The following is a 13107-nucleotide window of genomic DNA, read 5'->3' on the forward strand; positions in this document are numbered from 1 at the left end:
ATATGCTATTTTATCTTTTAATAGTGGTATTTGTTGATTTACTAAGTAATACGAGTTATGATTTTTCACATGCTGGTTAATACAATTCCACTGAAACTTTCTTCAGAATATATACGCTGCCACTCAAAAGTTTCGAATCAGGATTAAGATGTTAAAAAAAAGCTCATCAAAGTTTAATTTATTTGATTTCATAATATTATGAAATATTATTGCAATTCAAAATAACAGTTTTTCATTTTAATATACTTTCAAATATAATTTATTTCTGTGATGTAAAGCTGAATTTTCATTAGCCATTACTCCATTCTAATATACAGATTTATTACTTTTATTATCAATGATGAAAACAGTTGTGCTGTTGTGATACTTTTTTTTTCAGGATTCTTTGATGAATAAAAGTTAAATAGAACAGCATTTATTCAAAATAGAAATCTTTTCTGATAATATACGTCTTTACTATCACTTATTTATCAATTTAACACAACCTTTCTGAATAAAAGTATTAATTTCTTTTAAACACAAGAAAGAAAAAACATACTGACCCCAAACTTCTAAAAGTAGATTATTAGAAAAGATTTCTATTTGAAATAAATCCTGTTCTTTTTAACGTTTTATTCATCAAAGAATCCCGACAAATGTAACACAGGTTCCTAAAAAATATTAAGCAGCACAACTGTTTCCAATATTGATAATAAATCTGATTTCTGAAGGATCAGGTGAGACTGGAGTAATGATGCTGAAAATTCAGCTTTGCATCACAGGAATACATTATATTTTAAAGTATAATGAAATAGAAAACCACTATTTTAAATCGTAATAATATTTCACAATATTACCATTTTTTTCTGTATTTTTAATCAAATAAACACAGCCTTGATGAGCAGAAAAGTCTCTTTAAAAAACATTAAAAATCTTACTGATCCCAAACTCTTGAGCAGCAGTGTACACTACTTTTTATTTAAAGAAATGCATATTTTATTCCATTAGGATGCATTAAATTGATCAAAAGTGACATTGAAGACATTTATGATGTGACAGAAGATTTCCATTTCATTTTTTTTTTATCAAAGAATCTGAAAAAATAAAATGTATAATGGTTTCTACAAAAGATATAAAGCAGCACAACTCATAAATATTAGGATGAGTAATGATGCTGAAAATTCAGCTTTGATCACAGGATTAAATTACATGTTACTATATATTCACATAGAAAATATTTATTTTATTAGTAATAATATTTTACATTCTGTATTTTTAATCCAAAAAATGCAGCCTTGGTGAGCAGAACAGACTTTCTAAAAATAAATAAATAAATAAATAAATAAATTCAATGATACAAATACCTTTTGCTCTTAGATCTGTTCCAATATAATGATATGAGAGGAAATAAAAAAAATAACACATACAAGGCCTGTAAAATATTGCTTTATTTTTAACACTAATTATTTATTTAACAGTTTTTTCTCTTCGGTTTCTCTGTATTAGGCTCTCTATTAATCTATATTTCACTAATGAAATGCTCATTCCGTTGTGCTGGTGATTGTCTAATATTCCTGTCTTTAATGAGATCGGATTCTCCTGTTCTCTCTGGATTCCTGAACGTGTTCTATTCGTTCTCCGGGGTTTCACTGTCGCCATGGTGATGGAATCCCCCACCAAGCTGGCGGAAACCCCTCTGTCCTTTAGCGGAGGCTAATTGAGAGCGAGTCAGCCGTGGTTGTGTGTATCGGCTCTGTGCCGCTCGCTCCGAGAGCCTTTTGTTTGCAAGAACAGCTGGAGAACTCAGCAGTTCAGAATCTGTTCTGTTTAAAATTTACCGTGGTAATCATAGTATCCACCATAATGCAGTATTAGTAGCTGTTGCTATATATACTTATACTTCAGTATAATTGCTAGGCTATTTTATTTTTTAAAAGCAGGATAGTACACAGCGCTTACATTTCACAGGCATATTTCTATATATTCAGTTTTGGGTCTCATGGGTGTTTGTTGGAAAAAAATTGTGATGCATTAATTGCTCTTGGGAATTGGGTTAAATATTAAGTGTAATACATAATGTCGAAAGAATAGTGTGCTGTGTATTCAGTAAATACATTTAATGAATTCATAGTACAGAAAGAATTGCTTTTGTGAGTCAAGTTGAATTGCTTTTGAGAGGGGGTTTGAATTGCTCTTGTGAGTCGAATTGAGTCAGTGTGAATCACTTTTAGGGAGTCAGGTTGAATCGTTCTTGATAGTCTGATTTGTATTGCTCTTTGGAAATCTGATTTGAATCGCTCGAGGCAGTCTTGTAGAATTGCTCTTTGGGATTCGTGTTAAATCATTCTTTGGGACTCAGATTTGAATCACTCTTTGGGTGTCTGGTTGAATTGCTCTTTGGGAGTCGTGTTGAATCAGTTTTTGGGGTTCGGATTGAATTGCTTTTGCGAGTCGGGTTTAAATCACTCTTATGAGTTGAATTGAGTCAGTATGAATCACTCTTAGGGAGTCAGGTTGAATCGCTCTTGATAGTCGGATTTGAATTGCTCTTTGGGAATCAGATTTGAATTGCTCATGGCAGTCTTGTAAAATCGCTCTTTTGGATTTGTATTGAATTATTCTTTGGGACTCAGATTTGAATCACTCTTTAGGTGTCAGGTTGAATTGCTCTTTTGGGAGTCATATTGAATCAGTTTTTGTGATTTGGATTGAATTGCTCTTGTGAGTCTTCTAGATTCAACCCAACTCACAAGTGCAATTTAGTCCGACTCAATCCAACTCACAAGAACAATTGGTAAGTCTAATTTTAATCTCTCTTTGGGTGTCAGGTTGAATCGCTTTTTGGAGTTGTGTTGAACTGCTTCTGATAATCAGATTTGAAACGCTTTTTGGTAGTCTGATTTGAATTGCTCTTTGGGAGTCGTGTTGAATCACTCTTTGGGGGTTAGTTTCAATGACTGTTGTGAGTCGGACTGAATCGCTCTTGTGAATCTGGGTTAAGTCAGATTGAATTGCACTTGTGAGTTGGGTTGAATAACTTTTTGGGAGTCAGGTTAAATCACTTCTAACAATCGAATTTCAGTTGCTCTTTGGTAGTCTGATTTGAATCGCTTTTTGGGAGTTGTGTTGAATTGCTCTTTGGGGGGGTCAGTTTGAATCGCTCTTGTTAGTCGGAATGAATTGCTCTTGTGAGTCGGATTGAATTGCTCTTGTGAGTTAGGTTGAATCACTCCTGATTCGGGTTTGAATCCCTCTTGTGAGCTGGGTTGAATTGGACTTGTGAGTCAGGTTGAATTGCTCCTGATTCGGGTTTGAATCGCTCTTGTGAGTCTTGTTTGAATCGCTCTTGTGAGTTGGATTGAGTTGGGTTGAATTGGACTTGTGAGTCTGGTTGAATCACTCCTGATTCGGGTTTGAATCACTCTTGTGAGTCTTGTTTGAATCGCTCTTGTGAGTTGGATTGAATTGCACTTGTGAGTCTGGTTGAATTGCTCCTGATTCGGGTTTGAATCGCTCTTGTGAGTCTTGTTTGAATCGCTCTTGTGAGTTTGATTGAGTTGGATTGAATTGCACTTGTGAGTCTGGTTGAATCACTCCTGATTCGGGTTTGAATCACTCTTGTGAGTTGGATTGAATTGCACTTGTGAGTCTGGTTGAATTGCTCCTGATTCGGGTTTGAATCGCTCTTGTGAGTCTTGTTTGAATCGCTCTTGTGAGTTTGATTGAGTTGGATTGAATTGCACTTGTGAGTCTGGTTGAATCACTCCTGATTCGGGTTTGAATCACTCTTGTGAGTCTTGTTTGAATCGCTCTTGTGAGTTGGATTGAGTTGGATTGAATTGCACTTGTGAGTCAGGTTGAATTGCTCCTGATTCGGGTTTGAATCACTCTTGTGAGTCTGGTTTGAATCACTCTTGTGAGTTGGATTGAATTGCACTTGTGAGTCAGGTTGAATCGCTCCTGATTCGGGTTTGAATCGCTCTTTTGAGTTGGATTGAATTGGACTTGTGAGTGAGGTTGAATTGCTCCTGATTCGGATTAGAATCACTCTTTGGGAGTCTTGTTGAATGACTTTTGGGAGTTGTGTTGAATCACTCTTTGGGGTTCAGTTTGGATCGCTCTTGTGAGTTGGATTGAATTGCACTTGTGAGTCAAGTTGAATTGCTCCTGATTCGGGTTTGAATCGCTCTTGTGAGTCTTGTTTGAATCACTCTTGTGAGTTGGATTGAGTTGAATTGAATTGCACTTGTAAGTCTGGTTGAATCGCTCCTGATTTGGGTTTGAATCACTCTTGTGAGTCTTGTTTGAATCGCTCTTGTGAGTTGGATTGAACTGCACTTGTGAGTCAGGTTGAATTGCTCCTGATTCGTGTTTGAATCGCTCTTGTGAGTTGGATTGAGTTGAATTGAATTGCACTTGTGAGTCAGGTTGAATTGCTATTTGGGAGTCGCATTTGAATCTGTAGAGGCAAATGAGTTAGCAAAGCAGTTTGAATCACTCTGATTAAATGCATTGAATCATTTGAAGTAGATGAAATGCATTCATTTTACAAGAGCTAGTTTCCCACAATGCAATGTACTGAACTTGACCTTCCCTTTCCAGTGTAATAAATGAAACAGAAATAATATTACAATATCTTGTATTATTCCTTTATAAACTCGATATATGATCAGCCTACCAAATATTAAGACAGAAAATTTAAATTGAATAGCCAAATATCCATATTTCAAAAATAACCAGTCACCACTTGTTGAATTAAACATGAGTTCATGTGACAATGCAACATACTATTATTTGAAAGAGTTGCATACTGTTTTATGTGCAATAGCATGCCATGTGAAGTACTGTGCAGTAAGCAGTATGTCAGGATTGTATTCTGAGCCTTTGTGTGTGCAAGTTCAAACATCTGGCCCTCCTAATGTGAAAGTGCTTGTGTCCTCTCCACAGACCCGTGAAGAGCTCTCTGCTCCATCTTCAGCTGCCTGAGACGTGAACCTCAGAAAGACTCTTAATGAATCAGTATTCGCCGCTCGATGCCATGGCGTTCAAGTGAGTAGTTGTTTTCCGCATCTATTTGTTCAATGCCTCCTCTGTGGTTCTTCTGCTTCTTCTTTATGATCTCAGTCCCTATCGTCAGGTTAGCAGGGATGCAGAGTTACGTCTTCAAGCAAACGCATGGAAAGCGCTGGCATATAAAGGGTCTTTTCTCCGAGGGCCCCTCGGAGACGTTTGGCATTCGCATGGAAGCTGATTTGCATTCCTTCTTGGCCGAGTCGAGTTTTTTGACGCTGGATGCTTGTTGGCTGCTCTCTTGTTTCTCTGTTTGGCCCAAATTCCTGTTTTCTTTCTTTATGTCTCTCTTTCTCTTCTGCTTGCTTTTGCCAGTTAGAAGACAATTAGGAGTGGAAAAGATGACTGTCTTCACTAGGCTTTGGGTGTTTTGAAAGCGTTTGACACACAAATACAGGCGTATTTTGACACTGTTTTTTACTCTATGGGCTGAAAAGTGTCAGAAATACAATTTATAATGCAATGCAAGTATGAGTTTGGTCTGTTTACACCAAGTAAGCCTGGATGATATTGGAAAAAAATGCTTTCTGTTGGTATACAAAGATGTAAAAATCAGTAATATCCAATGTGATGCATCTTTTGGATTTGCAGAAAGTGTTTCTCAAATGTGCTGGTTTTAGTTTCTCTTATAAAGTGCAAATTGGCTTTTGATGTCAGGCTTTCACAGTTTCATCCGGACAGCAAATGAAGTTGTCAGTCATGCTGACTAGAGGTCGACCGATATTGGTTTTTACCGATACCGATAGCTAGGTTGGACCACGCTGGCCGATACCGATTAATTAACCGATAGTTTTTGAAAATGGATATTGAAGGCCAACTAAAATAGTGCTCTACTATTTAAAAAAATAAATACTAAACCATACTTTGTAAATGAATAAAAATATTAATATTAATTATAAATTGATCATTAAAGTTATTTCATAGTTCATTAATGTTAACAAAATGAACTTCGAAATTTAACAATATATCAGTAAATGTTGAAATTAACACTCTAACAAGGAACAACACTTCTATTCTACAGCTTTCATCAATCTTAGTTGATGTTACAAATGGGCTCATTGTAAAGGGGTGGGAATCTTTACATTTTAACATTTTTTTATTATATAAGCAGGCTGCTTTTTAAAATAATTACTTATTTAAAATTAGTGTTCTTTAAGTGTCGGCAAGTTTACAGAAATAGTTTTTTTCTTTTTCGTTTGATTATTACAGATGAGATCCGACAGAGGCAGCTTTAACAGGCTGCATTCAAACGAATGCACAGATCTATTTCGATGTATCAGATGTTTTGTCCTGCTCTGAAAACATAACTGACTGTGTGTACATCAGTTTCGTATAAAAGTATTTGAAAATCCAAGTGCATTTAACTGCATCTGCAATCAAGCTTTTTAGGACGAACAAACACAAAGAGCAATTGAAAGTCTGTCAGTGCATCTAATAGTACTGCATTATAAACGGCAGAAATGAAGGCACATGTAAAGTCAAAAACTGCGATTGATAGCTCACACTGTCAAACAATACACTTAGCTCACTGTGGAAATTCTGTGCAATGAAGCCAGCCGCGTTTCTGGCGCGCACGCGTGCCATATGCGGGAAAAACACACGCTCATTGAAGAGAGGATTGAGGTGCGTCGGAGAATCTATTTTTCACCCACCCTTTAATGAAACCGAACAAAAGTGCAGCGCTGTGTTGCGCGGACAACTTGCAGGTATCACACGCACACACAGGACGCGTTGTATAGTTCAAGCATAAATCTAAAACAGTTTATTTAATCACCAAACGGGCAAATGTTTACTTCAAGAATGATCAAAAAAGCGGCAAAGGTTAGTTTAAACATGAAACGGAAAGAGAAAGTGCGATCTATATTGCAGCCATTTCAGAAACAATTTCTTTTCTGTTTTACATTTATGTTAAAATATTATTTGTTTTTGTTTTGTTTCAGTTTAATATGTTAATTACGAAAGAAGTTTGTGTAATTTGTAAATGTCATAAAGGACGTGGTATGAATTGGACGGCAATATGCCAGGAGAATTGGAGAGGGTCAGACACAATTTTTGACAACTTCGTACGTTTTTATTTGTGGAAAATCCCTTCTTTAACGAATTTCGTTTTGTATTATTTTTATCTTAATTTTTAATAGATATTTTTGTTGATCAGTTATTAAAATCAAATAGGAACAGGAAAATGGCATTGTGAAATAAAGTGCGTAACAAGATGCAAACTCACCATGCTTTAACGGCCTGAAGAAAAGGCTAAAACATAAATTATAGCTCTGTATTAAGCATACAGACTTAATTAGAGCTACAGAAATACAAATAGTTTGCTTAAATGCACAATACTCAATTTTCCAGCACAGGGTCAAGTCTTTATGAACGATGTAGGAAAGATGTGTAATGTAAAACTATGGCGCTGCTGTGACTGATTTTGTCGGCTGAATGAACACAGTTTGCTTTCTCATGTCTTTACACCTGCAACTTTGCTGGCTAAGAATATAAACAGCTGGATATAAATCAATACAAATATATGGTAACAATCCTGGCATTAAACATTGGTCTAGGGCTTAACCTCTCATACTCCATGACAGCGGAGCGTGAGCCGCTTCAGCAAAGAACGCAACCCGGAAAAACTATCGGCAAGGATTTTTGCCGATAACCGATAGTTCGGCCAATCAACTATCGGTGCCGATTAATCGGCAAAACCGATACATCGGTCGACCTCTAATGCTGACGTCTCTGTTAGTGATTGAAGGCTGTCAGGCATCTCTCTCTAACATGCACACAAACTGCTGTTTCCATTTTGTGGAAAGTGTTGCATCGGCTTTTGGAAATTTGGACAGATAGCTGAAACTGTCACATCTTTTAATGCATTTTCCCTGGTTTTCAGGCGAATAAGCAAATAGTTTGTAGCCATTATTTTCTAATGGCGTCAGCAGTCATGAATCTTGAGTTTTGCTGTCCTGTTTTAGATGGTGTTTCAGTTTGCGTGAAAGATCTTGAGGATGCGTCACTAAAATTAGACCAATAGTTATGTGAACTTAATATTTATTCAGTATGTTATGCTTTATTGTGAACGTAGTCATGACTAAAAGGCATGGAGTACGATCTCCATTTCCTTATTGCTATTTTAAAATATTTACATCTTTAAAAAAAAAGTCTCCATTAAAATAGTATGTATGTATGTATGTATGTATGTATGTATTATTATTATTATTATTATTATTATTATTATTATTATTATTATTATTATTATTATTATTATTATGTTTTATTTCAATATAATAATAATAATAATAATATTATTAATAATAATCAAAATATAATAATTAATAAACGAATACATGCATGATTATTAGTATTATTAGTATTATTTTGTTTTATTTAAATAATAATAATAATAATAGTGGCAATAATAATATCAATGACTAATAATAATAATATGAACAATAATAATCATAATTAATATAATTAATTAAATTAAATAAACTAATGTATTAATATTAATACATTAGTTTATTTAATTATGATTATTATTATTATATGTATTTTTAATTAGTTCTAATTTAAATAAAACAAAATAATAATAATAATAATAATAATAATAATACATGTATTTTTATTATTTATTGTATCATAAGTATTATTCATGTTAATATTATTCATGTTAATATTATTATTGTTGTTATTATTATTATTATTATTATTATTATATATTAGATATTGGGTCAATTCCAGTGTTATTAGTATTAGTGAGATACTGTTATAGTTTTAATTAATATTTATAATATTTTTATACTTTTGTTTTATTTTAATTTTATTTTTTAAATTTTACTTTTTTAAATTATCAAATAAAATAGATGAACATTTGTGTTTTATTTAATTTAAATATAATAATAATAATAATAATAATAATAATATGAATATGAATATGAATAATAATATGAACAATAATAATTATAATTAATATGAATAAATAAATTAAATAATAAACAAATCAATGTATTATTATTATTATATTAGATATGGGAATGGGATAAATTCCAGTGTTATTTTAGTACTAGTGAGATACTGTTATAGTTTTATTAATATTTTAAATCATTTTTATTTTTATACTTTGTTTTATTTTCATTTTAGTTTTTAGTTTAAGTTTATAATTTGGTGTTTTGTCATTTTCAGTATTTTTTCATGTTTATATATTTTATTACTTTTTTATTATAAAATAAAATAGATGGAAATCATGTTTTTTTATGGTTTTAGTTTCAGTTATGGTTTAGTTAACTATAACAACTCAATTCATATAATTTATATAATATTACAAATTTATATATATATATATATATATATATATATATATATATATATATTACAAAAATGATTCCTATTATTTATCAGATTATTAACATTATTATTGAATATAAATAATACAATATATTTAACAGTATTTATTAAACAAATTTGGTGTTAATCTAACAATTTCTGACTTTAAAATGAAAACCACTGAGATCAAGACTAATTTGAATTTAAGTTTGTCTTTTTTAAATGAACAACATCTGCAGAAGTAAAGTTATCTCGAAGACTTCCGAAAGCGACAGGCTTGTTGACGAGTTGTCGAAAAAGATCAAAAGTAACCTAGCAACCAGCGCGGGCGTCTGATCGGAGGCCCCCGATCCAGCCGTCCTTTGTATCGCCTGCGCTTGTCGCTTTTGCAGCACAATTGTTTGTGTGGAGGAATGATAAATGTGCTGCCAAAAAGATGTGGAGAAAACACAGAGTACGAGAATGAGAGATGCTCGCTGTCATCAGCTCCGGAACAAAGACGCTCTACACAAAACTACTTGAGATTCATGTCTGTCTGAATGCATGTCTGTCTTCCTCCCATTCTCTCTCTCTGTCTCTCGCTCTCTCTCTCTCTAGTTGTCTCTGTCCAAGTTAATATTGACAGAGATTTTTTTGGAGGACTGTAGTGACGACTGCTTGATTTTCGTCTATTTGTACTAGTTTAGACAGCTCAGTTATTGAATGTAAGGAGGATCGCTTGTTTAGTTTTAGTTCCAGACTTTCTTTCTTTCTTTTTAAATACTTTAATAACACTTATATATTGTCTTTATGGTGTGTACCATGAAAAAGTAAAATAATGCATGTTGAAAAATAAAAATAAACCCAGATACTAGTCAGCACGCACTTTTGCCTGCCTGGATTTGACGAGTTTGTTAAATACAGAAAATAATTTACTTTCTGTAAGCTTTCTGTGAAAAATAAATAAAATAAAAATGTAATTTTTAGAGAATTTTAGAGAAAAAAGGTGTTTGCATTGCATCTCAGTTATTTTAATTAAATGATTAAGTATTACTAATAAAAATTGCTTTATTATGAATGTTATTAAAAAATGAATAAATAAATTATTTGTTATTACAAAATTAGATTAATAAATATGAGCAAAAAATTAAATTGTCATGCCATCCCAAAATGTAGAAATTTATTAAAAAATACAAAAAATAAATTACATTCTGGCATCGCAAAAAAGAATATTAAAAAATGAATCAATATTAATTGCATGCAGAATTAAATGAATACAAATGTCACAAATTAATACAAATTTAATTACATGACGCTAGCAAATGAATACAAAACTAGATGAATAAATATTTCACAAATAAATTACATCATGCCGTCTCAAAAATGTAGAATATTATTAAAAAAATGAATAAATATTAATTGAATGCAGAATTAAATTAATACAAATGTCACAAATGAATACAAATATAATTACATGATGCCAGCACAAAAAAAAATAGAATTTTATTTAAAAAAAAAATCAGTATTAAATTAACACAAAATTAGATTAATAAATATTTCACAAATTAAAAAAAAAAAAAATTACATCATGCCATCTCAAAAATGTAGAATATTATTTAAAAAATGAATCAATATGAATTGAATGCAGAATTAAATTAACACAAATATATAAAATATATGTATAAAAAAATATTAATAACATTTTATTGCATTGTGGCATCTAAAAAAAAGAATAATAACTAAATGCAAAATTAAATAAATACAAATGTCACAAATGAATAAAATTTAAATTGCATTGTGCATCTCAAAACAATTTGTCATGCCATAACAAAAATGTAGAATTTTATTAAAAAATACAAAAAGTAAATTCAAAAAAGAATATTAAAAAATGAATCAATATTAACTGAATGCAGAATAAAATTAATAAAAATGTCACAAATTAATACAAATTTAATTACATCATGCATCACAAAAAATTTGAATTTTATTAAAAAATCAATTAATACAAAACTAGATTAATAAATATTTCACAAATTAATAAAAAATAAATTACATCATGCCATCTCAAAAATGTTGAATATTATTAAAAAAAATTACCAGTAATAAATTAACACAATTAAATTAATAAATATTAAAAAAATTAATAAAATTGTGGCATCTCAAATTTAATATTATTAAAAAATAAATCAATGATAAGTGAATGCAAAAAAATAAATAGAAATTAATTGCATTGTGCATCTCAAAAGTAAAACAAAAAAACATTTTAAAATAAATAAATATAAATATTATATAATATATATTTTTTTATATATAAAAAATATTCTACAATGCTTATATTATTATACTTGTATAATTATTCCAGTATAACAGCAGTAATAGGGTTGATAGCTTTAAGGTGATTTATTAATTACAAAGCCTTGTGCTCAAGGTCATGCTACTCGAGTATTTACTAGAAAGGAACGAGAATAACTGCTGATATTTCTAGAAGTATCTCATTGTTTACTATACAAAATTATGGTAAAAGATGAAGGCTTGATGAGTTCAGATTGTCCTCTTTTCCTCATAAACGCCATGTTTGAACATTATGTTTTGTGATGGATCATTGGGTCTTTTTGTGTGTTGTGAGTAAGCTCGGTTGTTTCTGTTTGTGAATCCAGATTTGGCTTCTTTTTCACAGTGAGCAGAAATCCCATCACTCTCAGTGCAAACCCCTGTAATCCCGTTCACCCTAAAGCCCTACATCCACAAATTTCCAGCCAAAAAGCTCTTTTATGGAAATATGTCGGCCGCTTTTGTGGGACAAAATGTTTTTTGGGAGCTTAGATTAGTTAGTTTACTATTTTGACGTCGGTCAAAGATTATATAATAATCCAGATCTGCATTCACAAGTATGTCTGATCAGCATATGAACAGTCTGAGATCATGTGACCCTGATTTAGGAGGTCAAAGGTCAAGCTCCTCTGACCCCTCACCTCAGATTCAGTGCAAATAAACGGGAAGCAGCTGCGATGTGAGAGTGAATCGTTTACAGATATAAATTGTTGCCTGAAGTCTTTAGGAAATCTGGAGCTTCTCAAGAGGAAGATAATAAATGTCATCTGTTGCTTTGTTTGTGAATCTCTTCCTCTGTGGAACAACAAAAGGAGGTTTTGACAGATTGTTCATGCTGCTCTTATCAATATAATGAAAATAAATGGGGACTTTGACTAACTTGTAGCTTTAAAAATGACCAAGTTTATATCACTTGTGCGCTATATTTCAAGTCATACAATCACTTTATATGAAAATAATTTTTATTGTTATTATTATTATTATTATATAAAAATATTAAACAAAATGTGAAATTAATATAGTAATATTGCAATGTAAAATATAGATTAATAATTAAAACCGTTTAGGGAAATAAAATAAAAAATGAAGTGAAAAAAATATATTGATGATGATTATCATTATTATTATATCAAATATTAAACTAAAGAAATTAATGTTGTCATATTTCAGTGTAAATATTATAATAATAATTATTATAATAAATAATTTTTGTTGTAAACTATTAATGATCATCATCATAAATATACAAAAAGTAATACAAAATTTTAAGTGAAACAGTAATGATAATAATAATAATAATAATAATAATAATAATAATAATAATAATAATAATAATATATTAAACCAAATTAAAAACTAATATTTAGGATTTCAATGTAAAATATAAATTATTTTATATACACATTTTCTTAATTATTACAATTTTTCAATTTTGAC

At 31.1% G+C, this 13107-nt stretch overlaps 1 long non-coding RNA gene across 1 annotated transcript in view; it reads left to right on the forward strand.

Annotated features, from left to right (window-relative positions):
- LOC141292375 (uncharacterized) overlaps positions 1 to 13107 on the forward strand; it is a 41904-nt gene that overhangs the window by 20116 nt on the left and 8681 nt on the right. The window contains exon 2 of the long non-coding RNA XR_012340502.1: positions 4927 to 5028. This is a non-coding gene — a long non-coding RNA (uncharacterized lncRNA). The remainder of the gene's footprint in view (positions 1 to 4926; positions 5029 to 13107) is intronic.

This window comes from Garra rufa, chromosome 19 (genome assembly GCF_049309525.1).
Source record: "Garra rufa chromosome 19, GarRuf1.0, whole genome shotgun sequence".
In the NCBI taxonomy this organism is placed as follows: Eukaryota; Metazoa; Chordata; class Actinopteri; order Cypriniformes; family Cyprinidae; genus Garra; species Garra rufa.